The 26097-nt window shown below is 60.4% G+C and overlaps 1 protein-coding gene across 7 annotated transcripts in view; it reads right to left on the reverse strand.

Annotated features, from left to right (window-relative positions):
* SEPTIN9 (septin 9) overlaps window positions 1-26097 on the reverse strand; it is a 144044-nt gene that overhangs the window by 27580 nt on the left and 90367 nt on the right. Inside the window, exon 1 of one of the 7 annotated variants that reach the window (XM_059150306.1) lies at window positions 4491-4567. The exons of 4 other annotated variants lie outside the window; for them this stretch is intronic. The gene's annotated coding sequence lies outside the window, so the exon portion shown is untranslated. Of the gene's footprint in view, window positions 1-3617; window positions 3641-4116; window positions 4239-4490; window positions 4568-26097 lie in introns of those variants that run through there. 2 more of the 7 variants (XM_059150305.1, XM_059150304.1) reach the window with 2 other exon arrangements.

The following is a 26097-nucleotide window of genomic DNA, read 5'->3' on the forward strand; positions in this document are numbered from 1 at the left end:
AGCACCGGCCACAGGGACCGGCCCCAGCAGACGGACTGCCAAGTCCCGGAGCGACGGGTACCAGCCCCCGATCAGCAGAGCGTGGGGTCTGCAAACCGACCACGGCCTCCCAGCCTCCCTCCACCCCGTGGCCTGGGTCCGCAGGGCTAGGCCAGCCCCCAGCCCACCTGCGCAGGAGAGTGAGGCCAAGAGGGAGAGAATTCCTGGAAGGCGCGTGGCCCTGCCACGGATGTGCTGCCTCCCTCCACGGCTCTCCGCGCCACGCTGCCCACCCGCGGCCCCCCACCCACAACCAGCAGCCGTTCTCCCTCAGACTCCATGGAGCCACTGTCACCGTCTTTAGTCTTTGGAGCCCACCACGGACAGCCAGTGACAGGGACACGACATGGATCCCTTCTCTGGTCCCCTACTTCCCCGGAACCAGGGCGCGGAGCGGTGCCAGGGTCATCTGGCCCAGTGCCCGGCCCTGGGGAGAATGCATTTGGGGCCTGAAAAAAACGCTCCAAGAAGAGCTCACATAAGGACAGCAGGACCCGCCGCTGCTCGTGTGAGGCCCCCGGAGCTCGCTGCATGGAAACCGCGGAGTCCCGGGTGGACAGATGAACCGCTGCGGTCCCCCCGCGCTGACAGGAGTGCGTTCGTGAACTGAGCATCGTGAACTAAGCAAGACCTGGAGGCCGAGACCAAGGAAGCGCCCTCTCTCCACAGGCCCACGGTCTAAGAGACCCTAGACCAGACACCAACCTCCCGACCCGATGTGGGTGGATCCTTCCTCCACGAGGGAGGGTGAATTCACCTCCTGCTCTGAGCTAGGAAAATCTTATCTGCTGCCAGAGGCCTGGTGACAGGCACCTAGAACCGGGCCTGCGGGGTCGGGGGAGGTCTGCGCACATTCCACTGGGGACACCAGCAAGGACACTATCCTGATGACCGGCCACTCCGTGCCTGGCACTCGCAGGGCAGGGCCGGGGCTGGCAGGCCTCTGGGGACACAGGTCCGGGAAGGGGAGGGCCTAAGCCAGGTGCGACAGAGCCCAGCAAGGAGCACCACAGGGGAACCAGCGGAGCCTCCCTGCCCAAGGCCAAGTGCGGGTCAGTGTTGGTGACTCACCCTGACCCAGAGCTGGGGCTCCAGGTGCAGCCATGGGTGGTCAGGAGCCAGCCTCTCAGGAGCTGTCCCCCGTCCCCAGGTTCAGGAGAGGGACAAGAAATGTCAGGGTGCCCTTGCCATGATCCAGCTACCGAACCCAAATCAAAACACTGAAAATTCGGCTGAGGTTGGAACAGCCAGGACGAGGGGAGGGAGCGGACAGACTGGCCTTCACCTTGCACACCCTCTGCACCATGCTGCTGCCCCAAACGGAGGCCCAGGCCCTCCTCCCCGAAACCAGCTCCCGCCAGCTGAGCATGAACTCTGCTCCGCCCGGAGGTCCTGCGGCAGCTCAGGCCCCTCCACAAAGTCAGAATCAGAACTCAGAACCTCTGGGCCTGGCAGGGCTGCTCTTCTGCCCCCACAGGCCTAGTGGCCCCACACTTCCCAGAGGTGGTAACAGAGAAGGAGATGAGGGTAGCATGTAAACCCCACTCCTGCACCCACAGCCCAGGGACAGGCCACCGCAAGCAAGATATGCACCCCCAACCGCCCCGTCCCTCCGCCAACCCTGAACAAGGGTCCAGATGAGCCGGCTGGGAGGGGGTGGGCTGGCGGGCCTGTGACTAGCCCTGGGCCTCCCCGCTCGCCCGCAGAGCCGGCTGCACAGCCCACCACCCTCACAGCGGTTCTGGGCAGGCCTCCTAAGGCTCCACCGAGCTCCTGAGAACAGGCCCCGACCTGTCCAAGGAACCAGGCTGGCGCTCAACAGAGAAATCAAAGCTTGCCGCTGGAGGCAGAAGCCTGCGGATGGCGTGTTCACCGAGGGCTGTGATCTGTGCTAGAAGCATTTCCCCAGAGCCTGGCTGTGGGGTGCGGGGCTCTCCCCACATCACCAGCCCTGAAATACAGTCCTTCTTCCTGTGCTCTCAGCCAAGCAGAGGAGGAGGGCGCCCAGAACCCTCGGGCCGTAAGGAAAAGCCACCCGAGATCCCGGTGGGCAGCGGGCCTGGGATAACGGAAGCTCCCCAGTGAACCAACAGCTTCCGAAAAAGGCACTGAGCTCTTTGACAACACAGGAAGCTGGGCCCGGCTGGAGCTGCCGGGGGCTCTCATAAGGATGGGGTCTTCCCCTTCTCTGAACACCCCCAGGGAATGCTGCTGTCCTATCTGACAATGACAAGGGCAGCTCAGGCAGTGGCAGAACAGGAAGTGGGGACAGTACGTGGCCAGGGAGGTGGGGAGGGGTGGTCACCCAAGCGGGTACAGGGCTTCTGGGGAGAAAGCCCAGGGTAAGCCCTGTCCTCCAGACTTGGGGAGGACAAGCTGGGCCAGGTGCACAGGGGATGGCCCAACGGGCCCCAACCAGAGCTGTCTTTGGCCTGGCTGGGTGTCGCCTTGTGGATGTCCCCTTCCCATCCAGAAGGGTGCTGACTCCTCGGTCCTGGAGCGCCCAGGGCCCCACACAGAGCAGGCCCCTCCCCACACAGCAGCCAACCGTCGTCCCACAAGGTGCCGTCTGGAGGAAATAAACACACAAACCGGTAGACACGATGGTGTCGCAGGTGCCACAACACGGGAATGATGGGGTGGGGGGTGGGCATGGGGATGCCTGGGAGGGGGTCGGCCTCGGAAGAGGTCTCCTTCCGCAGTCACACCTTAGCCCAAAGGAGATCCAAAGGAGGGAAGCAAGAATCCTACCCTAGGCACGAGGTCTCAGGCGTCTGAGGTCTCAGGCAGACGCCGGCTCTCAGGCCCCAACTGGTTAAACAAACTCAATCTTCTTCCTATTTCCTGAAAAGGGGCCCCCTGGGTTGCGGGGAGAGGCCCAAGAGGACTGACATTTATGTAAACACCCACAGTGAATGAAGTGGGGACTCCGCACGCACTTATAAGGGGTTATAAGGGAATAGAAAGGATCGTGAGCACATGGGGGCTCTTTCTCCCTCGTCCCCTAACAGGATTTTCCATGAGGGATCCAAACCAAATTCCGATCGGGGCGCTGTCTCTACAGCCAGAAACACACTGGCTGGGCGGCACATTTTTCTCCAGGAAAGGAATTTCAAACTGCTCTTTGGTGGGCAGAGATGCTCCCCAAACCTCTGACAAAAGCTGGGAAGACTCCCCAGCAGAGAGGAAGCGGAGAGGGACCAGGATGGAGTGCCTGGAGGCAGAGGGATGGCGGGGAACGAGAGGCGGAGAACGACGTTTCAGCAACAGATGGCGTGGCCCCAGAGCACCTCGGCCCTCCCAGCACTGGGGCCCTCCGGACGCGCTGGGCCGGCCTGGGATCTGAGTCTGGGGCATTCCCCAGCGTCTCGGCTGGAAGGCTCTTCGGATGGCAGGTCCCCGGGTCCCCGTGGGGCTGCTTCCTCACCCCTGCTCCTTGACAAGGGGTGGCGGACCGCCCCACTCCCCCTCCAGCGCGGTGCACCCGTCCCAGCCCCCACCCGCTCGGGGAGCAAGCCGCACCCCCCACAGCGCCCGGAACCCAGACAAGCCGCCGCCGACTCCCCGACCCACAATACCACGTCGGATCCCGTGTTTCCAGCATCTGCCGAAGCCAGTCTCCCGCCCAGCCTCGGCCCCAACGGCTGACAATCGGTGCGGAACAGTTTTAGGAGGCGGCGGCCAACCCGAGCCCCCCCGCCCCTCCAGCCCAGGGCCTCCTAGAAGTCAGGGAAGCCCCCTGCGAACGGGAAACGGGCTCCAAGAAACTCCCTGCCGGAGGAGGACCTAACCACTCAGCCAAGCTGGCCAAATATTTACAAAGAGATAGCTGTGGCCGCACAAAGCCCCTTTCTTCTGCTCCGCGGCCGAAAATCTGGGCCCCGCGTGGAGACCGAGCTCCCACCACCCCTCTCCCGGGGACCCGGGGCGGTCCGCCGGCCGCAGGCAGGGGGCCCGGGGAGGCGCCGCTCTGGGCCCCGTTGCCCTGCCCTCGGGGAGCCCTGGGGCGGCCGCACCACCTGAGGCCCCCAGCCACCGGTGCGAGGCTGCAAGGAACAAAGGGAGCGGAGAACTCACCCCAGCCGCGGCGACGGGCTGCGCTGGCCGCCTGAGAGCGCGGCCCGCCCACCGGGTCACATGGCTCCGAGCCGAGCAGAGGATCAAAGGGGCTTTGTGGCCGCGGAACAAGGAGCCTCCCAGAGCGCGGCAGAGGTAGGAGGGACCGCCTGAGAACCGAGGCTCGGAGGCAGGGCGAGGGAGAAGAGGGCCCCCCCCCCACCCCTGGAGGAGGCCAGGGGCGCCTGGCTGCAGGCCTGAAGCCAACCGGGCCGTGCGGGGTGCATTCCGTGCCTGAGAAACGCCAAGGAGCTGAGCCCCCCAGAGGGCTTGAGTCATCCCCAAAAGGAAAGGGCCATGGGGTCCGGGAAGGAGAGAGGGCAGGAGGCGCTCACCTGGACACCCAGTCCAGCTGCCCTGGCCAAGAAGTTTGTGGGCCGGAGAAGCCTCCAGTCCCTCTCCTCCAACTGTCCTCCTGCCCAGGTAAGATAGGACGGGCGTGCAGGGCAGTGCCAGGAATCGGACACGGCCCGGGGGTGCCCCCTCTCCCTGCTGCCCCGCCCAGCACCCTTTCTGCCAGGTAAGCCCCTGATGGGTCCCAACCCCATCCAGCTCAGATGGCACAGTAGGCTATCGGGCAGGCCTCCCCCCAGGGCTGCAGACCTCCCCAGGAAAGCTGTCAAAAACCAAAGCTGGGGCTGTTCCAGGGTCTGGGCATGGGGGCCAGAGCACAGCGGGCCCTGTGTGCCACCCACTGCCCAAGGCCACGGTGACAGAATCACCCCCACGGGAGAAGCAGCACAAGGGGACCACGGGCCGGGGCTCGGGAGGGAAAGGTGGGGCCAGCCCAGCTTACCCCAAGCTCTGTCTTCTTCCTGGAGCCTAAGGACTCGGTTTCGGGGAGCTGGGCTGCAGCTTCTACAGCCTAAGGGCCCAGGCAGTGAGTCACCCTCCCTACAGACCCTAGGGATGGGCTAGGTGGTCCCCAGAAGGAGGAGCTTGGGAGCCACCCTGTTTGGGGTGGGGCCTGGGCGCTGGGATCTGCCAGACCCATCCTATGCCACGACCTCTGACCCTGACTGAGTCACTCCCAGGCTCAGGCGGGGCCAAGGCAGCCAGCCCCAGACCTACTCCCCACTAGGGGAAAGCTCTTGCTGGTGTTGGGAAGTTGCAGGGGCAGAGGGCGAGATGTTCAAGTGCAAAGGAGTCCTGAGTGACACCTGAGCAGGTGGCCACCCGCGGGAGGAACAACTCGAGCCCAGCCCCTCCCCCCGGGGCATTCTCTCCTTCCCCATCCCCACTCGCCCCCATGGCTGGTGGGTGAGCCCCACCCCACCTTCCAAGCACCCGGCCCACTGGCCACACTGGCAGGCTGATCATGTCCAGCGGCTCCTCCCTCCAGTTCTCAGAAGCCAGATCTCCCTAGCAGCAGCCACTGGCAGTCCAGCCTGGCCGCTCCCACTCCAGATGGCCAATTTCCTCCCCAAGGCCTCCCGAGTCTCCAGGTTTGCCATAATGGCCTCAGGGAGGCTGGCCTCCCACTCCCTTCCCCTCCCCTCAGAGTGCAGAGCTGCTGCCCTGGGTCTCTGGGCCAGGGGCCAAACACAAGCCGCTTCCAGGGGAGGGACCCCGTGTCCAGAGTCCTTGTTCCCATCTCAGTGCTAGGGAGGACGGTGCAGGACCTGAGCTGAGGGCCTCAGAGACACACCAGGATCAAGGTCCCCTTCACTCACATCAGCTCTGGCTCATTACCCAACCCTGTGGGACCTGACCTTCCCCACCTGTGAAATGGACACAATCACCTTACAAGAACTAAAGCAGGACGTGACCTTCAAGCTGGGAAGACTGGCCACTTGGAACCTAGGCTTCTCTTTCCTCCAACAAGGTGGTTTCCTAGGACAGGGAAGAGGGAGGGCCCAGCCCCTCCAACCACCCCCTGCCCCGCCTGCTGGGCCCTTGCCACTGGGCCCTGAAGGACAGCTCCAAATGACAGCAGGAGCGACTCCTGTCCCACCCGGTGTCAAGGCTGACGCGGAACCATGGAGATGCCACCTCCCGGCTCCGCCTGTCCTGTGAGCGGGGCGAACCTCTCACCTAGACTTGTCCCCCAGGACCCACCACCCCCTTTCCTGGGCACCACATGGGCAACCTGCCAGCTCTCCAAGGCCACTGCCTGCCCTTCCTCTTCCTCTCTCCCTCATCCCTACAGACCGCTGGCCCAGGACGTGGCCTGGGTGCTTCCCACGTGTTCCTTGGTGCATCGCCCATGGGATGGGGGTCTCCAGAGCGCAGGAGAGGGAACCCCTGGGCCTCACAAGATGCTCAGCCCAGGGGTGGGGGGGTGCTTTTCTGATGAATTAGCTCTGCCCCCGGGGCCGGCCCACACACAGCATCTACCAGAATGGCCTGGAGCCCACACAGCCGCCCACTGAATCCCCAGCAGAAACAGAAAGCGAGGCCCCATAAGCACAGCACATCTGTCACTGGCAGTAGCCACGTTTAAAAACGTAAGAAGAAACAGGCGACACTTAATGTATTTTACTTAATACAGCCCAAACAGTATCAACTCAACAGGTCACTTAAACCCTTTCTATTTTTTTATTTTTAAATTTTTTAAAAAGAATCTGTTCATTTGAGAGAGAGAGCGCGCACAAGCAGGGGGAGGGGCTGAGGGAGGGAAAAGCAGGCTGTGTGTGCAGCAGGGAGCCCGATGCGGGCTCGATCCCACGACCCCGGGATCATGACCTGAGCCGAAAGCAGACACTTCACAACAGAGCCACCTGGGGTCCCAAAACTTTTTAGACATTTTACACTCTTCTTCCTTTCTGTACTGAGCCTCAGAAATTCAGTGTGCCTCGTGCACTCCCAGCACCCCCCTGGTTTGGACCGGGCACATTTCTTTTTTTCTTCTTTCCAGGGTTTATTTATTTATGCTATTTCTACACCGCATGTGGGGCTCAGACTCACAACCCTGTGATCCAGGGTTGCACGCTCTCCCGACGCAGCCAGCTGGGCACCACCAGTCAAGGCACACTTCACGCGGTCAGCGGCTGCTGCGGCTACTGTGCCGGCAGTCATTGGAGTTTCTCAATCAACCCAGGGCTCCAGGTCCTTGGGGGGCAGCTCACTGAGACCCGTTATCTGAGCGCTACACTTTGCTCTCCATGGTGCATGCGCAGCCACGTTTGGGGGTGCTAAGGGATACAGCTTGATGGGAGCCACAGTAGCCTCTACTGGATCTCGAGGACCGCTGATCCCTACCTCACACCGCCCCCCTGCCAGGGACATACTGGGGATGTGCCTCCCAGATTCTACTACCACAAAGAATACAACTTCTCCAAAGAAGTTACTCTGCTGTATTTGGGCTAAGCGTCAGTAAGACCACCAACGGTTTCTGGGGTTCTCTGTGTCATCTGGCTCACAGGTGCTCAGGCCAGGGTGAACTCCTGCTTCGAAGGAAGACTACCGCCCAGCCTTGCGCCTGTCTCAAGCAAGTGATGAGCTGGGCCGTTTGAGTGTACCCCCCTGCAGCCCGGACCCAGCAGCTTTTCTGGTGGAGGCTCCAGAAGCCCGAGGTCATGCAGACTTCAGGGAGAGAAGGGAGACAGGGCAGCGTAGGGGGAAGCGCAGGCAGAGACCCCAAGAACGGAGAGCGTGGGCCGGCGGAGCTCCCGCAGGCCTCTCCCCTTCCGAGCCGGGGCATTCCACACTCTGACTTCCGTGCACCTTCGTCCTTCCAGTAACCAACTCGTCCTGCCTCTGTTTACCAGCTGCAAAGTCACACACAGCCACGCAGATCAGAAAAAAGAGTCTATAAAGAGCAGACTGGGGGCCGCCAGGACGGGTGGGGGATGGGAACGGACCGCTTAATGGACATGGGGTTTCCTTTTGAGGGGATGGGAATGTTCTGGAACTAGATCATGGTGATGCTGCCCAACCCTGTGAATGTGCTAAGTGTTACTGATGGTGAATTTCTTGTTCTGGGCGCCATAAAAACAGACCATGAAAACTATACTTAAAGGAAAAAGTCTAATGAGTCCTTTCCTCTCCACAGGGCACTTTATCGTGTTATTTTGTACCTGGAGACCACAAGGGCCCCGAGACAAAGCAGGGGTGCTGGGGGAGACGGAGCAGTATCCCCTGCCTGGAGCCTGGGGAGGTCCCCTGATGTGGCAGGAGGGACTCGAGACGCAGAGACTATCCTGGGTGTCCTGTGGGACAGTTGAAGACTACGGGGAAGGTGACCACGTGACGATGGGGGCAGGGACTGGGTGCCGTGGCCACGAGCCAAGGCCCACGGGTACGAGGACATACCCTCCTGGGGCCTGCCCACGGCACGCCGTCCGTAGCCCAGTGACCTGATCCCAGACCGGGGCCTCTGGAACTGCGGGACAGTAGGTTTTCCTGTTGCCTAAGGCCACGGTAATTTGTGGTACTCTGTCACAGTGGCCCCAGGACCCTCACACAGCCCTGTAGTCCTGACTTGAGCCAGAGTAAGGTAGGAACTTCCACCTTCAATCGAGGAAACAAATACTTAGAGCTGGAGGAAACCTGCTCCTGGCCAAGGCAGTTCAGAAGCACGAATAGGATCCCTCCCAGCCCTTTGGAGGGGGGTCTAGCTCGGGTTTTCCAAGGCTGTCACTTTCAGGACATTCTGGCCCCCTTGCTGGACAACAGGCTGCCATGTGGGGCGGGGGAGGGGAAGGGGTGCCACGGTGTCCCTGACAAGGATGCCTGCCGGGGGCCCAGAGTGAGCAGCACCCGCCGCCCTCCCTGGGGACCCCCCGCCAGAACAGTCATCAGGGAGAGGCGGCAGCACAGGACAGGTGGCCTGCAACAGGGTTCTACTCTGAGAGGGGAAGGGGGACAGTTAGGGCAGGCTCCCACCTCCAAAGGGGCCACCTGGGAGGAAAGCAGAGTCTGGGGGTGCCACCCACCCCGCCGTGCAGGGACACCCACGTGATGATGCCCGAGACCACCCCCTCGGGTGCAGGGCAGCGGACAGGAAAGGAAGTGGTCACGTGGCAGCCTCCCTTCCCCGCACCCCCACAAGCATGCATGCCCCAGCGCACCCCCGCCCCTGCTTTCTCCTGCCCAGCCCAAAGCGGGGCTGTAAACACGACACCCAGCCCTCCCACGACCTCTTTTCCAACCCACCCTGGATGAACCCCCATGGGATGCACAGATACGGGCCATCAAAGGCCAAGGAATAAACACCCTTCCCTTGGCTCTGCAGGCGGTTGCTGGGCTGCCCTGCACACAGGGGCCAGGGAAGGGCTGGGTGGCGGGTCAGCAGCGTGGGGCCCCTGGGGTGGGCAGCCAGCAGATGCAGCCACACACCCCCAGGGGGCAGGGAGCCCACACACGCTCTTGCTGTCCTAGGGTGGGCTCCCAAGGGGCCCAGAGCGAGGTCTCAGGCAAGCCTGGGGGTCCGGGGCCTGCAAAGTCTCTCTCGCCACAGAGCAATGCTTAGCAGGCTGGTGGTTCGGTCATATCTGGTTGACATCTCTCTTCCGGTTCCTTTGCAACGCGACCGAGGACGGACAGTCAGGCTGCCTCCGATCTCAAAAACCAGGCCCCTCCCTTGGGCCCAGCTACGATCTCCTCCAGCTGCTGGCCTTCTCCCCACCTCTTGACAGTTTGTCTGCACTGCGGTCCCATCTTCCCAACACCTGCTCGCATCTTAACCTCTGCCGTCTGGCGCCCGCCCATCTCACTATTTAAACCAGCCTCCTGAGAAAATGCTCAGCACCAACATCCAGCTCCACCAGGCTGGCACAGATGAACGGCCCCTCCTTCTGGAAAGGCACTGCCCAGGGCGCTATCCTCCCCTTGTCCCCCAAGGCAGGGCTTTCCACAGCACAGAGGGGTCTCTTCTCCATCCCCAGACTCAGCCAAAGACGGTGTTCCCAGCTCAACCACCTCTCACAGCACAGGCCCTGCAGTCTCCCAAACCCCTCCTAAAAACCCCACCCCTGTTAAAAATCACCACCTCTAGGAAGCCCTCCAGATGCCCTCCCTCAGACTCGACCACCCTTCCGTGCTTCTGGAGTCACACCCTGATCTGGAGCACTTGCCAGAGGGACTTACTCACCCCTCCTGGTCTCCTAGGTAGCAGAGGCGTGTTTGTGGAGCTCCGTGGCAGGAAGGCCCCATTTCCTCCTTTCTAAGAAGCCTGCGCCTCCCACCTCCGCTGTCAGGTTGCCTCTTCCCCTCCAGGGCACCTTAATACACATTTATTTCTCCTCTTGAAGAGCTAACATGTCAACAGGGTGTCTTGGAAATTATGTGATGATGTCTCAACTCTCGGCAGCCAGCTCTGCTCCGCCTGCGGGCATGAGGGCCACTGGGGCGGATCCGGGAAGCCCCAGGCCCACTTCCAACCTCGCCCACCCTCCCTCGGGAACCCACGAGCCCCGGGGCCGCCCCGGTGACAGCCAGCCAGAATTCTAGATGCCTGGCCACGGAACAACCGGAACCCAAACCCTGCGCCAGTTTCAAAGACCAAGAGACCCCCAGCGGGCTCTCTCCGGGTGCCAGGAGGGCGGGCTGCCGGGTGGGGGCGCTCCAGGTTGGTGATATGTGCAGCGGCCTCCACGCCCGCCCTCCCCGAAACAAGGACGGAAACCAAAGCTCAGCAGCTGAGACAGTGGGATTGGGGGCGGGGGTGGGGTGGGCGGGGGCGGGGTGGGGGATCAGGGTTGCGCAAGGCTCTGAGACCCTGGCTGTTTGACCTCTGGAAACAGGTTCTCCATCCTAGCAACACATCACTACTCTAAAGAGGAACTTCCAAAAAATACAGAGGCGGGGTCTCACCCCAGCCATTGAGTCCACTAATCCAGGGTTGGTATTTTCTGAAAACTTCTCAGGGGACTCCACCGAGCATTCTGGGTTGAAAAGCACCGTGTGCGGAGCCTGGTCACTCCATCTGCCTTTGGCTCAGGGTCCTGGGATCCAGTCCCGCTCCCTCTGCCCCCCTTCCCTGGCCTGTGCGTTCATTCTCTCTCTCAAATAAATAAGTAAAATCTTAAAAAATTTAAAAAAAAAAAAAAAAAAGGCACCATGTGGGTCTGACAGGTGCAGACACATGTCTGGAATCTGGCGAGATCACGGGGTCTCTGCCGAGAGCATTCTGAGCCAAATGTACAAGCGGCACGCACAGGATGAGGGGGAAGCTGGGGGGTCAGCAGCTCCTTCCACTGTCCAGAGAAGGCCACCCAATGGACAAGGCTCTTTGATTTCCATTAAGCTTTTCCACGCTGCCCGCTGTCCGGCTGGGACTTGGAAAAGAACAAGACAAAAAGGAGACCTTGGGAGGGGTCCAGGGGACATCACTGTGGCATAGTGATTCTGAGGAGCCATTTGAGCTCCTGAAATCTCTTAACAGTCTAAAAGCAGAACTTCCCAGAAGGACTTGGCTGTCACCAATCCCCTGCTCTCAGCAACCAGGCAACACAGACTTCATCACAGAAGACGGGAAAGTCTTCACACCAGACCTAAATAGACATTCACAGAACTATCTACTTCCCATCTATTCTCCTAAGGGCCACTTATCTTTCCAAAACGTGATTTGTTTTCCAGTAAGTGTTCTTACCCCTCTGGTGATAGCATATAAGCTTCATTCTAACTGCCCCTTTGCATCACATTTTTTCTGTAAACTCCCATACCTATGTGATTAAAGCTGTCTTTTCTTTCCATACTGTGGCTCTTGATATTTAATTGCCCCGGGGGGGGGGGGGCTCCTGCAGTTTAATTTGCAGACCTCTGGTACTGAACCTAAGAGGATAGAGAGAAAGTTTTTCCTTACCAGCACTCACAAAACAAAAACAAAAGCAACCCCTCTCTTCACTACAAATCCATGTTTCCCCACCCACAGCCAACAATTCAGACCCGTTTCTCAAAGTCTGTTAAAGCAGGAAAATTTGTTCTGCAGGATGCTTCTGTCCGAAAAGGTTTCCACAAATATATCCATTAACTGCTCCCCTCTTTTAATGTTCACAAGTATTTATTAGCACACTAAAAACTATATTCTGTAGAGTTTTGGGTTTTCTGGTGTTTTTTTTTTTTAAGTTTAAACTCTTTATTTCCTAAACTTGTCGGGCCATGGAACCACTTTGCACCTTTAATACTGATTCGTGGTCCCAGACAGAACATAGTTTGGGAAACACTGGTTTAGACTTCTCAGCCTGCCAGCCCTCTGCTCTGGTTCCAGGCCAGACATCAGATCGGTTCCAGACTCCTGGACAAAGATGGGGTGGGGCAGAGATCACAAGCCCCACAGGTTGGACGGCTTGCCCGAGATCTTGGAATAACAGTTTTAAACCCAAATTCCAAAGTTACCAGAGAACACAAAGTTACCAGAGAACACGTGTCACAGCAGCAGCATGTTTAAAGGCAAAAACTGAAAATGACGCGTGTCCGTGGAGGAGAGCACAGCGGATCGTGGTTCGGGGCCACCCGCCCGCGACCCTCCGGCAGTGAATATACACCCAAAACTACAGGCCCGGGGGGCGGGGGGGGGGGGCAATGACCTCACATTTCCAAACACAAAAAGCCGCGCAAGGATGCTAATACTTCATACCCCCAGTTGTCCAACGTGCACAAGACCACACCACGGTGCACGACTGAGAGGAACGCAGCAAGCGACATGCGGACATTCTAAGGCCCACGTGGGAAGGATGCGGGCGTGTCAGGTGGAAGGAAACACGGCTGGTTCCTGCGGCCGCTCGGGCCGGGCGGAGGCACACGGGTGTTCATGGTCCTTGATGGTGCAGGTTTATTAAAAGCTAAAGAACTCTTTGGAGGACCCCGGGGAATAACAAGGCGTGAGCTTCTCTGTGACTGACTGGCTCAAGGCCTGATAATGTCCCTGAGCCTCAGTTTACTCACCTGTAAACAGAGGCAACAAACCCATTTGCTCATCACCTGCTTGCAAGGTGCCTGCTCGAATTTCCTGCCCTCCCTTATGGGGTTCTGGGCAGGATGATAATGAGTTTACAGCCTCAAAGGGCTTTGGAAACCACATGAAGCGCCTTGCCGGGAGAGGGGGAGCCCCCCACTCCAGGCCTGTTTTCGTGACCTGGCAGAAAGCATCCCAGCCAAAGGAAACCTTGTTTTTTCCTTCAGGGCAGAGGCCTTGGTCTTGGGCCTGAGGTCTGCCGGCTGCTCAGGCTGACATGAGGCTTCCGTCAGCCCGGACCCACTGTTCGGGGGGGGCCCTGAAGCCCCCCACCCCTTTAGCACCGACAGGGGCACAGGTGAAACCACCATTCGCAGCCACGGAGAAGCCTGTCTGAACTGGGCACGAGCCAGCCCTGCTCTTTCCTCTCTCCCCCCAGAAGCAGGAGCTCAGGAAATTCGAGGCTGTGAAGCAGCCCACACATCACCTCCGGCTGTTTATTCAGAGAGAGGACGCTGACCCTCCCGGGCTCACGCCACAAGCCCCAGCACCTCGTAGTGCTAGACCCTCCCCGTGCAGGGGGGCTGGGAGGGCCAGTGATCCCTCCCTCAGAGGAGCCTGTGGTCTCAGGCACCCCTCCCTTTGTATTCAACCCCCCCCCCCCAACTGAGCAGCTGAGAGACTCTGGGCCAATTTCTCAAGCTCCTGGCAGGGGTCTTCCCAGCCACGGAAAGGGGAAAGGGTCCTCCCATCCCTGGAACCCGAGAAAGAGGCAGACAGAACGTGCACAGACCAGCACCAGCAGGTGCTCCAGCACCACGGACCGCCCACCTCTTCCCGGCACGGGCGCGGGCGTGGGGCCGGGAACAGCCCAGAGTGAGCATCTGTGGCCAAGATGCACGGGGCTGTGAGCTGGAGATATAAACAGGAATAAGCAGAAACTGCCGGTGCAGAGAGGCCGGAGCATCTGTGCTTTCCAACCCTAACGGGGCGCTCGCAGGATCTCTTGGGGGAATTTCTCTTTTAAAGGTACATTTAAAAAAGACAAGAAAAAAGGATGAATACACAATAATCAGTGAAAGAAGGCAAAATAAAATACATTAAAAAGAAATAATGAAAGCATGCCGTCTAGTGCCCTTGGGTAAGCGCAAAACCAGGCACCATTCTTTGGGGAACAGAACATTTCTGTCCCCCGACTGTGACGGAGAGCACACGAATCCACACACGTGGTAGAAGTTCGTAGAACCACAGGTCAAAACAACGAAGTGCCCATGAAGCTGGTGAAAGCTGAAGGTCTGCAGCTGAGTTCACACTAGCTCACACTGAGTTCACACTAGCTCACGCTGAGTTCACACTAGCTCACACTGAGTTCACACTAGCTCACACTGAGTTCACACTGGACCCCCGTCATTTCCTGGCTTTGATAATGACACGTCACGAGGGAAGACACTGGGTAAAGAGCACGGGACCTCCTTTCTATGACTTTTGCAACGTCCTGTGAGCCTAGAGTCTAAGACAATTTCAAAATAAAGTTTTTAAAAAGTACATCAAAAATGTAACAGGCTGTGAACACGGACCACGATAGACAAGTCGGAAACGGGGTACTGGACGCGGTCTTCCTTCGTCTCCTCGTGCGGTGCGTGTCGCCACAGTGCCCGGAGCCCAGGCTCTGTCCTGGGTGCACGGACCTTGGTGGCTCAGATCTCCATCAGGGAGGATGGCGAAGCCCAGTGAAGGGTCTGGCAACACCTGAGAACGGTTCACCCAGGTTGTTCCCAATGGATCCTAAAAGCAGCCCAAGCCTCATGAGAGGAGAAGGCAGGTGTCCCCGGCAGGGACACCTGCACACAGATGTCAAGAGAGGCCGAGGGGCAAGTGATGAGGCCGGAGGTCCCCACTGTGCTAAAGTGTCACTCCCAGCTGTTTCTTCCGGGTCCCAGGATTGGATGATCATAGGGACTTGCTCAGCGGGTCTCCACTCTGCTCAGAAAGGGATGGTGTTGTGGCCAGAAAGAGTTTGACTCTTTCAAGCTGCTGGCCTCAGGGTGCCGATGGGGAAAGGCGAGCGTGGCAAGGCCAGTCACCGAGGTCTCCGGGAGCCCCGGGCAGTCTGGAGGCACCTGCAGGAGGTGAAGGGCAGCGGCGGTGTACAGGGGAGGCCCCCCTCGCCCATGCAGGGCACCTGGCCCTTCCCCAGCCTCAGCCAAGGCATGGGCTCCCGGCACTGTAAGGCGGAGGCCGGTGGCTCAGGCAGGGCTGTGGGGAAGGGAGCAGAGGCAGCAGGGGCGGCTCTTCCAGCTCCCCCAGGCCCACCAAGTCTGCTCCCTGACGTCCGCTAACCATGGAGGACAGTGCTGGAGGCGGCGAGCGGAAAGCCTGGTTTGAACTCCCTGCGTGCCCCTGACCCTGGCACTGAGCTGCCCTGGGGTCTCCCTTTCCTCACATGCACACCAGGCAGATGAGCCCCAGAGTCCTTTTCAGCTACAGAACGTTCAGGGGGTTAAAAAAAGGCCACAAGAATGAGGCAGGCAAGCCAGCTCACACCCCTGCCTTCACCTGGAAAGGGGAACCCACTGCTCCACTGGATCCCCTCCGGCCCGGCCTGGCGGAGCCGTCCCGCCCACTCCGGAGCAGGGAGAGGCTGGGGGAGCCCAGCGTCTTCCGGGGCTCGGGACACACAGAGAATTTGCCCGGAATCTTTCCAGAAGAAGATTACCACTTCCTGACTGTATCAGCTTCCTGTTGCTGCTGTAACAAACCGTCATAAACTCTGTGACCTCCAACACGTATTTGTCACCTGACAAGGTTCCGCCTCTCTGGGCCTCTCCCTTCCTCCTCCCTACACTGAGGGAGTGGGACACTCCCGCAGACGCCGTTCTGGAGCCCAGCGGCAACCCCGGCCTAAAGGAACACTTGGCTGGAGACATTCTCGACGTGCCATCCCACGCCGCGGCACCCTGGCCTTCTCCCTGGTGTCCGCCCACCCTGCAGGGGCATCAGCCGACTTCAGCGGCTTCCCGGGCCAAGGCGGCGGCCCGGAAGTGGCTTCTGCCCACACCCACCCCAGCCTCTGCGAGAGAGGCCGCCGAGGCAGCAAAACAGGAGGCCGTAGGTGGCAGGGGCCAGGGAGGCCGGGCCTTTCCCTCCAGCAGAAGCCAGGGGAACAGAGGCACGTGACCCCAGCCCCGGGTTCTCAGGGCAAGGGGCGCCCAGGGACAGGGAAGCGGCAGCCCCCCAGCTCAGCCATGGGGGGATGGGCAGGGGCTCTGGCCCAACAGCCCCCACCCCAACTCCCCATGGCTCCAGCCCAGGGCCTCCCCGCCCCCGTCCCCGCTCCGCCCTCCAGGGAGAAAGTGAGGCCCTCACATTGCCAAACCCCAGTAATGAATCCCACACTCATTCCATCCTCTGCTCCCTCCACCTTCCGGGCTCACTCCGAACAGCTGGCCTGCAGAAGTCGGGGGCCGGGGTGCCTGTGCCTGTGCGGAAGAGCTCGTTCTCACTGCCTCCCCCACCCACCCCTTCCTCTGAAGAGGCCTCCGGTCCTGCCCTTTCCCTGGGAAAAGCTGGAGCAGGAGCCCCAGCCCTGGGATTCATCATTAACCCTTTCCTGCCCGCCAACTTCCTGCGGCCCCACCCCCTCCCACAACGCTGGGAACCGGAGGTGGACAGCAGAGGCCGACCAGCCAGTGCCCGCACCTCGTACATAAAAACATACACAGTCAAAGCCAAGAATACACACCATCGGCCCGTACAGTGCTGGCTTTCCTGCGGCCAGGCCTCCCTCCAGGCTCTCAGCCCTGCCCTGGGGAAGCCGTGTGCGGATTCCGCAGGACACGGAGGGCCCCAAGAGGTTCCTGCCTCACCGAGGACATGAAGGCAGGGCTCTGATGCCAACGTGTGCAGATTCCCACACCTGTGCTGGAGGCAAGCCTCAGACTGAAGGCAGGACAGGTACGCGGCCAAGGGAAGCCGTACCCAAAGGAGCCGACCGTGACTGACTGTGGTCATCAGCCCAAAGGCTGTCTGCACCCCTCAGACACCCCATCGTGCACTGATGTCTTTCTGGAACGACATGTGGGAGACCAGGCCACACTGACCAGGGACCCATGCACCCTCCAGTCCCACTCCAAGGATGGGCTGTTCCACCTGCAGACAGGCCTGTTCGCTGGCCTGGGAGACAGGATTCCAGCTCTGCCACGAACCTGCTGGGTGACCCTGGCCAAGTCACTGCATCTCTTTTGGCCTTGGGTTCTCCGCAAGGTCAGAGGTCCAAGGAGGGTAGGGACAGGGGCTCTGGAGTCAGGCTTCCTGAATTCAAACCTCTCTGTCGCCCTCACTAGCTGTGTGGCCTTGGGCAGGTTACATAACCTCTCTGTGCCTTGACTTCCTCCTCTGTGAAATGAGAATCACAGAATTGACTTCCCAGTGCAGTAGATGAGATGAAAGGAGATACACCAGGTAAAGCGTCCTATGGCCATGCAGAGTCCCCGGGAAGCCCAAGTCACCACGAAGGGACACCAAGATCACTGTGCCAGTCTTTGGGGGCCCTGTGCAGCCTTGGCAGCTCGAGGCCACGGTCCACAGAAGGTGCTACCCACCCGCCTGCCTTCTCTCCCCTCTGACAGCAGCTGAGATGCTAGAGCCCAGCCCTTGTTCCTGGTGGGCAACCACGCCCTGAGCTGGCGACCACAGATGCCCCAGGCCACAACCCTCAAAAGGTGAACAATGACCTCATCTTCGTTCCTTCCTCCCTCCTCCCAACAAGCCTTAGCCTCAAGTGGAAGAGAGAACACCGACCCCTCCAGGCCAGGGTGGGGAGTCCAGGAATTATCTTCCAGAAACCAGGGGCTTGGCAGGGCTTCCGGCCTTCCCTGGGGGCTACCCCCCCCCACCCTGCCCCTCACACCACCTCCAGGTTGGGGGAAGGACAGGGCCCCAGCCACAGCCCCCCCCCCACTGTGTGGCCTTGTTCTAGGGAAGCGAAGAGAAGCTGCCCAGAGAGGCTGGGGACCTGGCCTGGGAACCCCAAGCTGAAGGGCCTTCCCCCAGCAGAAAAGGGAGAAACTCAGACACACGGAGCAGCATCAATTCGGTGTTCTACGGCACCAAAACCTACACGCACAGGCAAAATGTCTGGTTTCTGAAGGCCAGCAGGCTGGGGGGCGGGAGGGGGATGTGGCGGGGGGAACCCAGGGTCGGGGGTTTGGGGGGTGTTGCGGGGAAGACCCAGGGTCGGGGGAGGCCCCACACAAGCTCTGCTCTCCTCCACTGAGCTGCAGGCGGAAGGACTTAATTAGTACCAGACGCGGAGCAGAGCGGAGGGAGAGCCGGGGGGAGGGGCAGGAAAGGAAACCAACCATGGGGGGCAGGAGGGGGACCAGGAAAGAGCAGGGTGCACTCCCAGCCAAACCTGCAGGGAGGAGCAGCCAGGCCTCCCTGACCCCCCCCCCCCCCGCCGCAGATCCCCCCCCCCCCCCCGCATTTGTATCTACAGCCTGTCCCCAGGACAGCTGGATCCGGCTTGGAGGGCCAGCTCAGCCAGCCCTCTGCAGCCCCAAGAAAGCCCGGTCAGTGCCTAGGGCCACAACTGCTGTTTCTCCAGCACGGGTGGGGGGTGGGGGGTGGGGCTGGGGGGAAGGGGGACCACAGCAAGGTCCCCCTGGGCGGGCAAAACCGGGTCCTGCCTCACTGGCTCACACGGATGACCTGGGTCGCCCCATCAGGAAGGAATGGCCCCGAGGTGCCCCGTGTCTACACGGACACCAGCAAGAGTCAGGGGTCTCCTCCCTGCTCCCTCTGCTGAAGGAGGATCTCTCAGTTCAACCTCCCTTTCCCAGCCAACCCTCATTTAGTTCAGGGATGCACCTTCCTCTCTGTTCAGCCCTGAAACCCCTCCTGCTACAGGGACAGGAGCCACGGCGTCTCAGCTGGAGGTCAGGGGCTGGGAGACAAACCCTGGGATGAGGGGGGCACGAGGGAGCACACAGAGGGGCTTTGAAGCCGGGCCCCAGCTGCTAGCAGGGTGGGGGGCAGGGCTCACAGGAGGGGGCCCTCCTGCCTCTGAAGGCTGGGGCATCTGTGACCACGGGGAACCAGCTGACAGCACAGTCACACCAGAGGACAAGGACGGCTGATGGGGCACCCTCTGGAGTATCCCAGAGCTGCCCGGTTTCTGGGCTTCCCACTTTGCGCTAAAGTACATTTTCGGGCCATGTGGTTTGGGGTTTCTGCCTCACGGCCCCAAAAGCACTATGGGAGCAGCTGAGAAGGCAGTGGGCCCATGAGGGGAGGGAGGGAGGACCCTCGGCGTCAGAGCAGGGAGGGTCTAAACTTGGGAGAACCAGGTCCCTGGCAAAGGGCCATCAGACACACACCCTTCCCCACCCCACCCCACTGCCCCCTCTCAGAGCCAGGACTCCAGGGCAGGCTGCCTCCCCCTGCAGAACGGGGACTGAGCTCTGGGGACAGGCTCCCAGTCAGTCGATGTTCCTACAGTCCCTCCTCGACGGCTCCCAGAGAAAGCATTTCATCTACAGTCGTCAGTGTCCGGAGATCCAGAACATTCCCAGGACCGCAACTACGAGAAGAGGGAAGACTGACTAAGAGCTTACGAATGGCAGGCACGGTTCCCAGAGCTCCACACGCAAGCTCCTCGGGTCCTCACAGCAACCCGACTGGAACCCTCCTGTGGCTCTCCTCCTTCAACAGGTTAGGAAATGGGGCACAGAGGAGCTCAGCCACCTGTCCCAGGTCACACAGCAAGAAGGGGTAGGTAGGAGCCGGCCCCGTTCCCTGCTGGCCTCGTGGGGACCGGCTGAGGAGGGAGTGGTGGGGCAGCTGGGGCCGTCCCTGAGATCCTCGTGCTCTCCCCGGAAACCCCAGGATCTACCCCTAGTCCTCAGCTCCACGCCTGGCACCTCCAAAGGTGAATGAATGAAAGACAGCCTGACAGTGGACAATGGACAGTGGACGTCACAGATCACAATGGCAGGGCTCCTCAAAGCCCTCTGTGCGGATGGACAAAACCTTCTCTCACGGAGATCTCTGGAGTGTTGGTTTCCATAAGCCCATTTCACAGATGGGAACAAAGTACTTTGGCCATGCTGCCAAGGTCATGCTTCCAGAAGGTCATCCCCGCCCAGCATTGTGCCTACACTCCTGACCACACCCTCACAGAAAATCCCACAGAATAAAAAGAGGAAGCATCCAGGGGGGCCCAGCCCTGGTCTGCCACCCCCCTCTGCTGAAAGCTCCCCAGCCTGTTTCCAAGTCCCCGTGGCCCCAAGATGGTCCTCTGACTTTGCACACTGTCCTAGAACAAGTGGGCCCAGTCTTTACAAGGCCAGATGCAGGCAGGAGGAGGAAAACCCCCCAGGAGGGAGCACACTTACGTGTGGCAGAAAGAAGTGTCCGATCCCATTTTTGTGTTTTTTGGGTTTTTTTTTTTAACTCATTTGTATTAAGCATATGTTTAGAAAGACAGCTTGGGGGGCGCCTGGGGGGCACAGTGGGTTGAGCCTCTGCCTTCCGCTCCGGTCATGATCTCAGGGTCCTGGGATCGAGCCCCGCATCGGACTCTCTGCTCGGCTGGGAGCCTGCTTCCTCCTCTCTCTCTCTGCCTACCTCTCTGCCTACTTGTGATCTCTGTCAAATAAATAAAATTAAAAAAAAAAAAAAAAAAAAAAAGACAGCTTGGAAGAGATGCAACTATCAGTGAGCATATTCTCTTGAGTTTTCAGATTTAATTTTCTCTGCCATGAGTTGGCATAATTTTTAAATCACAAAAGATAAGGGTTGTTTTCAACCAGGAAAACAGATGCTTCACAGCTTCTCAGCAGCCCCTATGAGGACATGCTGGCTCGACTGGCCAAGCGGGCGGAATGTTCCAAAGAGCTGTCAGCCAGGCCCGGGGTCCCCTCGCCTCCACGGGCAGGAGCAGGTCCAGGAGCCACTGACGGGACACACAGTGGGGGCTCCACAGGCCCTACCTCGAGGCCCCGTCCCGCTGGACTGCACAGAGGATGTGGGTTCAGCTGGAGTTTGTGTCAACACAACTCTGCTCCGTCCCCAGCCTGGTGGGGACCCCCCACCCCACCCGGTGTGACAACCCCAGGAAAAATGTTAGCAGGGAGGGAAGCCACTGTGGGCAAGATCAGAGACTTTCCAGGGAGAGACAGATCAAAAGCGCTGTGCCCACTCCTCTCCAAGGACCTGCAACCTCCACTGCCCCCTACTGACCAGTAGTGACTCAGGGAGGAAGATGGGGCAGCGTGCCCAGCCCAGGGAGGCTGCGGGCACACGGAGGCAGGGAGTGGGGCTGGGAGCACAGGGACAGGGCAGGAGGGGAGCCTCTTACCCAGGGCAGTTCCCATCTCCAAAAACCTCATGGCCCCCAATTCCTCTATGACGAAATGAGGCCACACGGGACTGGACACCCACTTCCCAGGTGGGCAAGTGGCTCTGCCCGCACAGCACACCCCACAGACTTCAGGTCTGTCTCCAAGCAGAGGAGACCGTGGCCACCAGCAAAACCCAGAAGCACCCTCCCCCAAGCCCAATCTCCGGATATGACGACCATGAGCAGCGGACAGTGGGCGAGGTCGGGGGGTGGGGCTCCATCCTGGGCTAGTGAGCCTCCCACGCAAGGCCAGCGCGGGGCCACCTCCAACGGGCTAGCCCCGGCAAGGCACAGCCACGGTCTGCCGGGCAAGCCTGGGGAGGCAAGCTGCGAGCCAAGGGGGAAGGAGGGTCGGCACACTTGGACCTGCCGAGGGCTTGGCCCCACGTCCACCCCAGGCAGGTGCCGGGACGTCGGAGGCGCCCTTTCCTCCTGTAGAACAGGGGACGGCACTTATGTCACAGGGTAAAGCCGGTCAGTGGCTGGCTCCATCAGATCCGCAGGCAAATCCCCGGGCCTGGCTGACAGCAGATCCCACGACTCCGCAGGCAAATGCCAACAGAGTGGGTGTCTGAAGCCTGGCCCCAAGGCTGCCCCGTCTGCTGTGTGGCCCTGAGGTCCATCAGCTCTCAGCGGCCCCAGGAATGACCTCCCTACCCACCAGGCACTGGCACGAAGCAGGCGAGTGAGTGGGTGAGGGTCCCCCCCAACCCCACCCCCCACCCCGCAGCTGGAAAGCACACCCCACCGCCCTCCCTCCTGCGCTCAGGCCGCCCCTCCCATACTGCTCTTTTGTCCTGTGAGCTCTTGCTGTGGGACTTGGGACAGTTCCCTAACCTCTCTGGGCTGTCCCTTCAAAACCAAGACAGCAACACTGGCTTGCTCCAAAAGGTCACTGAGGGGTCACCTGCGCAGCCAATGTCAACCATGCACCTGGGACACAGGCCAGCTTTCCCTGAATCTTGTGCCTGCTGCCCCCACCTGCCTTAGGGGTAGGGACTATTAGTCCTCCTCTTCCTGGATAAGGAGGCCAAAAGGTTCTGGAAAGCACCCAAGGTCACCCACCAGAGTGGGTGCATGTAGCTCAGAGCCTACGCTTTTATCTACTATGCTCATCTCCCCCAAAGACGAGGCACACATCGTGGTTATGCTTTGTCAACAGCCCCGCCCACACAGGCCACTGAGTCTGGTGGGCCGGCTGAGCCATCCTGTGTGAGCTCTGAGGCGAGGCCAGCCCACGTACCTTGTTTCCTTGCCAATGTCCCACTCTGGCCATGCAAAGGCCCTGGGGTCAGAGGTCCAGCTTAATCGCCAGTACCTGCAGTGTGACTACAGACAAGTGACTCAGCCTCTCTCTGCCTCCTGGGTTGCTGCGAAGGCCACAGGAAAGGCAAGGAGCACTCTGAGCCCAGTGGCCGCCGTGCCAGAATGGCTGGATAGCTGGCAGCCAGTCGTGGGGTGGGGAGGACAACAGTGGCAATGAACAGATCAAGCCAAAATGGCGAAGGAGCCCAGGGATGGGGTGCTGATCCGACAAATGAGTGCTGCTGGCATGACGAGCAGAGCTCCAGGCGCAACTGGGGCAGGTGCCTTCCTGGTCCCCTCCGCCAGCCTGTGCCCCTGGCCTCCCCGTGTCCTGGTGCTGCCTGCCCCAGCCGGTATGAGTGGGTCTCCTGCCAGGACTGGGGCAGAGGCAGGTAGGCACAGAGTGGGGACCCCCGCAGCCGGAGGCGGACACCGCCAGTGTAGAGCAGACATCTTCCCTGTGGCCTCAGAATCCTCAACACAGCGCTTCAAGCAGCCATGACCGCCTGGCCAGAGCCAGCCCCATAACCAAAGCACACTCACGGTACCAGCCCAAAAGCTAGAGCCAGGTGGGCCAGGGAGGTGGGGCAGCCCGACTCGGTGGACGAGAGCCCCGGGCCCTTCTGCCCCTTCTACACCTGTCAGTCCACCCACCCACGCTGGACTTGGTGCCCTGGAAACACCTCCACTCACCCACCAGACAGCAAGCCACACCCACAGGTGTCATTCCCACCTCGGGCCTCTGCTCCAGGAGCTCTGCCTCCCTAGGCATGCCGGCCCGCGGGCATGTGGGACTCCCGCTAGGCACCAGCCGGGAGGCAGTCCACTTCCCGGCACTGTCTTCCTTGCTCCCGGCTTCGCTGCTTGGCGGCTGTCTGCTGAGGTCTGACAATACCCCTTGGCCTTCTACCCTAATCTCTGCCCCAAACAAGCTTTTCACTTTTCCAAGGCCCACCAAACACCACTCCCTCCAGGAAGTCTTCCATGACTAGCTCCAGCTAGAGGGAACCTCCTTTCCTGCACTCTCCTACTGCTCAGTGCCCAACAGGCTCAACTGAGCATGGAGGACGAGCCTGTCCCGGGGACACGAGCCGCTTTCTCCTGCCCTCGTGCAGTGTGTACGCTGCATGTGGGCAGCAAGTGACAGATGCGTGCACACCCCCCCCCACACTCACGCTCACAGCAAGTGACCCACTGCTGTGAGAGAGCCACTTTAGCTGGGGTGGCAGGGGATGCACCTCTCAGGTGGTGGCATTTAGGCAGGGACCCAAATGAGGCAGCCAGGAGAAGAATCAGAAAAAAAGATGGCCCAGAAAAGAACAGAGTGAAGTCTCCGTGGGGACAAGCCTTTGTGTCCCAGGGGCAGCCAGGGCCGGGGGGCAAGACGCCAACAACCGGGGAAGGGGGATGAGTGTCCCATGGACAAGGGGTGCCCACTGGGAGGTCTGAGGCACAAAGTGATCTGAACCGTCCGGGAACATCACTACGGACCGCCAGAATCACAGTGTCAAGCATTACGCAGTGACCCATGGGAAGGCACAGGAGCCCCGCAGGACGGGGGCGGCAGGGGACAGCAGGGGGCAGCGCGGGGTCGACGGTCATTTCCAGATGCAGCAACTGCCTGGGACGTTTTGGAGACAGCAGTGGGGGCAGATGATTCCACTTTCTCAGGCCCAGGCAGCTCCCAGGGTGTCACTGTTTCCTGACCAGGAGGCCTGAGGTGTGGGCCCTGAAGGAAATGGCCAATTGTGCTGGAGAGTGTTGGGCTGGAAGGGGTGCCCTCCCCAGCCCAGGACCCTCCGCTCAGCCTGATTCACTGGTCCAGGTTCCCTGTGTGAACACAGAGCTTAACTTCTCAGCGGGGACTGCCCCGGCACGACCCAGAACCATCACGTCCCAGCTCCTCCTCCCGCAGATTCAGACCATCATGCAGGGACACCTGGCTCTGCCCAGGATCAAGTGGCCGGTGGCCAGTGGCCAGCAGACCCGGGATCGCCCCGCAACTTCTGGCTCTGCGCCAGACAGACAGTCTCTCTCCTCCCACGGACCACAAGTACAGTATAAATGCCTACCGGAGGACTAGGGGGGATGGTGGGTGGACAGATGGACAGGCGGTCAGGGAACTGACAGGGCCTGTGCAGAGCTGGGCCACATGGAGGGACCCCCACACACCCCACCTCCCCCCATTGAAAGTGGAGGCCGCCCCTGTGTCAAGTGGGCGCTGGGCCAAAGTGAGCTCTGACTCCATTCCAGGGGAGTGGGGCCCCTCCCTGCAGGCTGTTCCTGGCACCCCGCCCTCCCCCAGAGCAGCGCTGGCCTGCACCACATGACCCAGCCTGGGAAGACTGTCCCAGATGTGGGAGGTCGTGCGGACTGGGGACTGGGGACTGAGCGTGCGGGAGAACCAGCTGCACAGGGAGCTGGTCTGGCGGCCTCCGGAAGCCTCCAGGCTTCGCAGGCCAGACTCCAAGAGTTTGCTGCCATAGGCCCTCTCCCACTAGGAAGCAGACAGCCCCGACCCCGTACCTGTGGGCTCCAGAGCTCCAGGAGAGGACATGTGGCCTCGTCCTCGGGGTGGCTGCCCACTGGGAGTAAGACTCCAGCTGCAGTCCCTTCCTCTCCTGGCCCCAGTTTAGCGATGGGGACACTGCGCTGGGGCTGCCCGGACGTGCCAGGGACCTCGGCACAGCTGGCCAACCAGAGGCTGGCAAAGGGGCAGAGAAAGCAGGCCCCGAGTTACAAACCTGCTGGGGCTCTGGAGTCCAACAGCTGCGTGTTCAAACTCCAAGCCAGCATCTGCCACTTCCAGCTGTGTGGCCTGGGTAAGTTTTTCAACCTCTCTGTGCCCTGCTTCCTTCTCTACAACACCTAACAGTCAGTGAGTGTTTGCTAAGGTTGCTGCGCAGATGCGTCCCATGAAGCAGTTGGAGGAGAAGCTTGGAGTCCAGCACTTGGAGCGATCACGGTGATTAATGGAATCTTAATAAGGGCTACGAGGAGAATGACAGCCTCCCCACTGTGTCCCTAAAATGGAAACAACTCTGCTCCCAAAGCAGCAGAGAGCCGGCCAAGGGCAAGCTCCCAGGTCTGGCTTCGAGCCGCGATCCCCTTTCCGAACACTGCCCCCTCCCCCTGCCCCAACCCGAGTCTCTGCTTGCTCGTCCGTGGGCAGGCCCCACCCTCCAGAGTAGCTCATGGTTGGCACCTGCTTCCAAAGCACATGTTGGGACTTTCCAGATCTTTCCTCCCCTCTCTCTGACCTTCCCCTACTCAGTTACCCCCCACACACACACTTTCTTACTCACTCTCTCCTTTCAGGCCTGTTCAAAAACAAACGACGCAGGCCAAGTGTGTCAGCTGGCTCCCTGGAGAAGTTTCTGGGCAGAAGGAAACGCAG

The sequence above is a fragment of the Mustela lutreola genome, chromosome 15 (assembly GCF_030435805.1).
Source record: "Mustela lutreola isolate mMusLut2 chromosome 15, mMusLut2.pri, whole genome shotgun sequence".
NCBI classification, from domain to species: Eukaryota; Metazoa; Chordata; class Mammalia; order Carnivora; family Mustelidae; genus Mustela; species Mustela lutreola.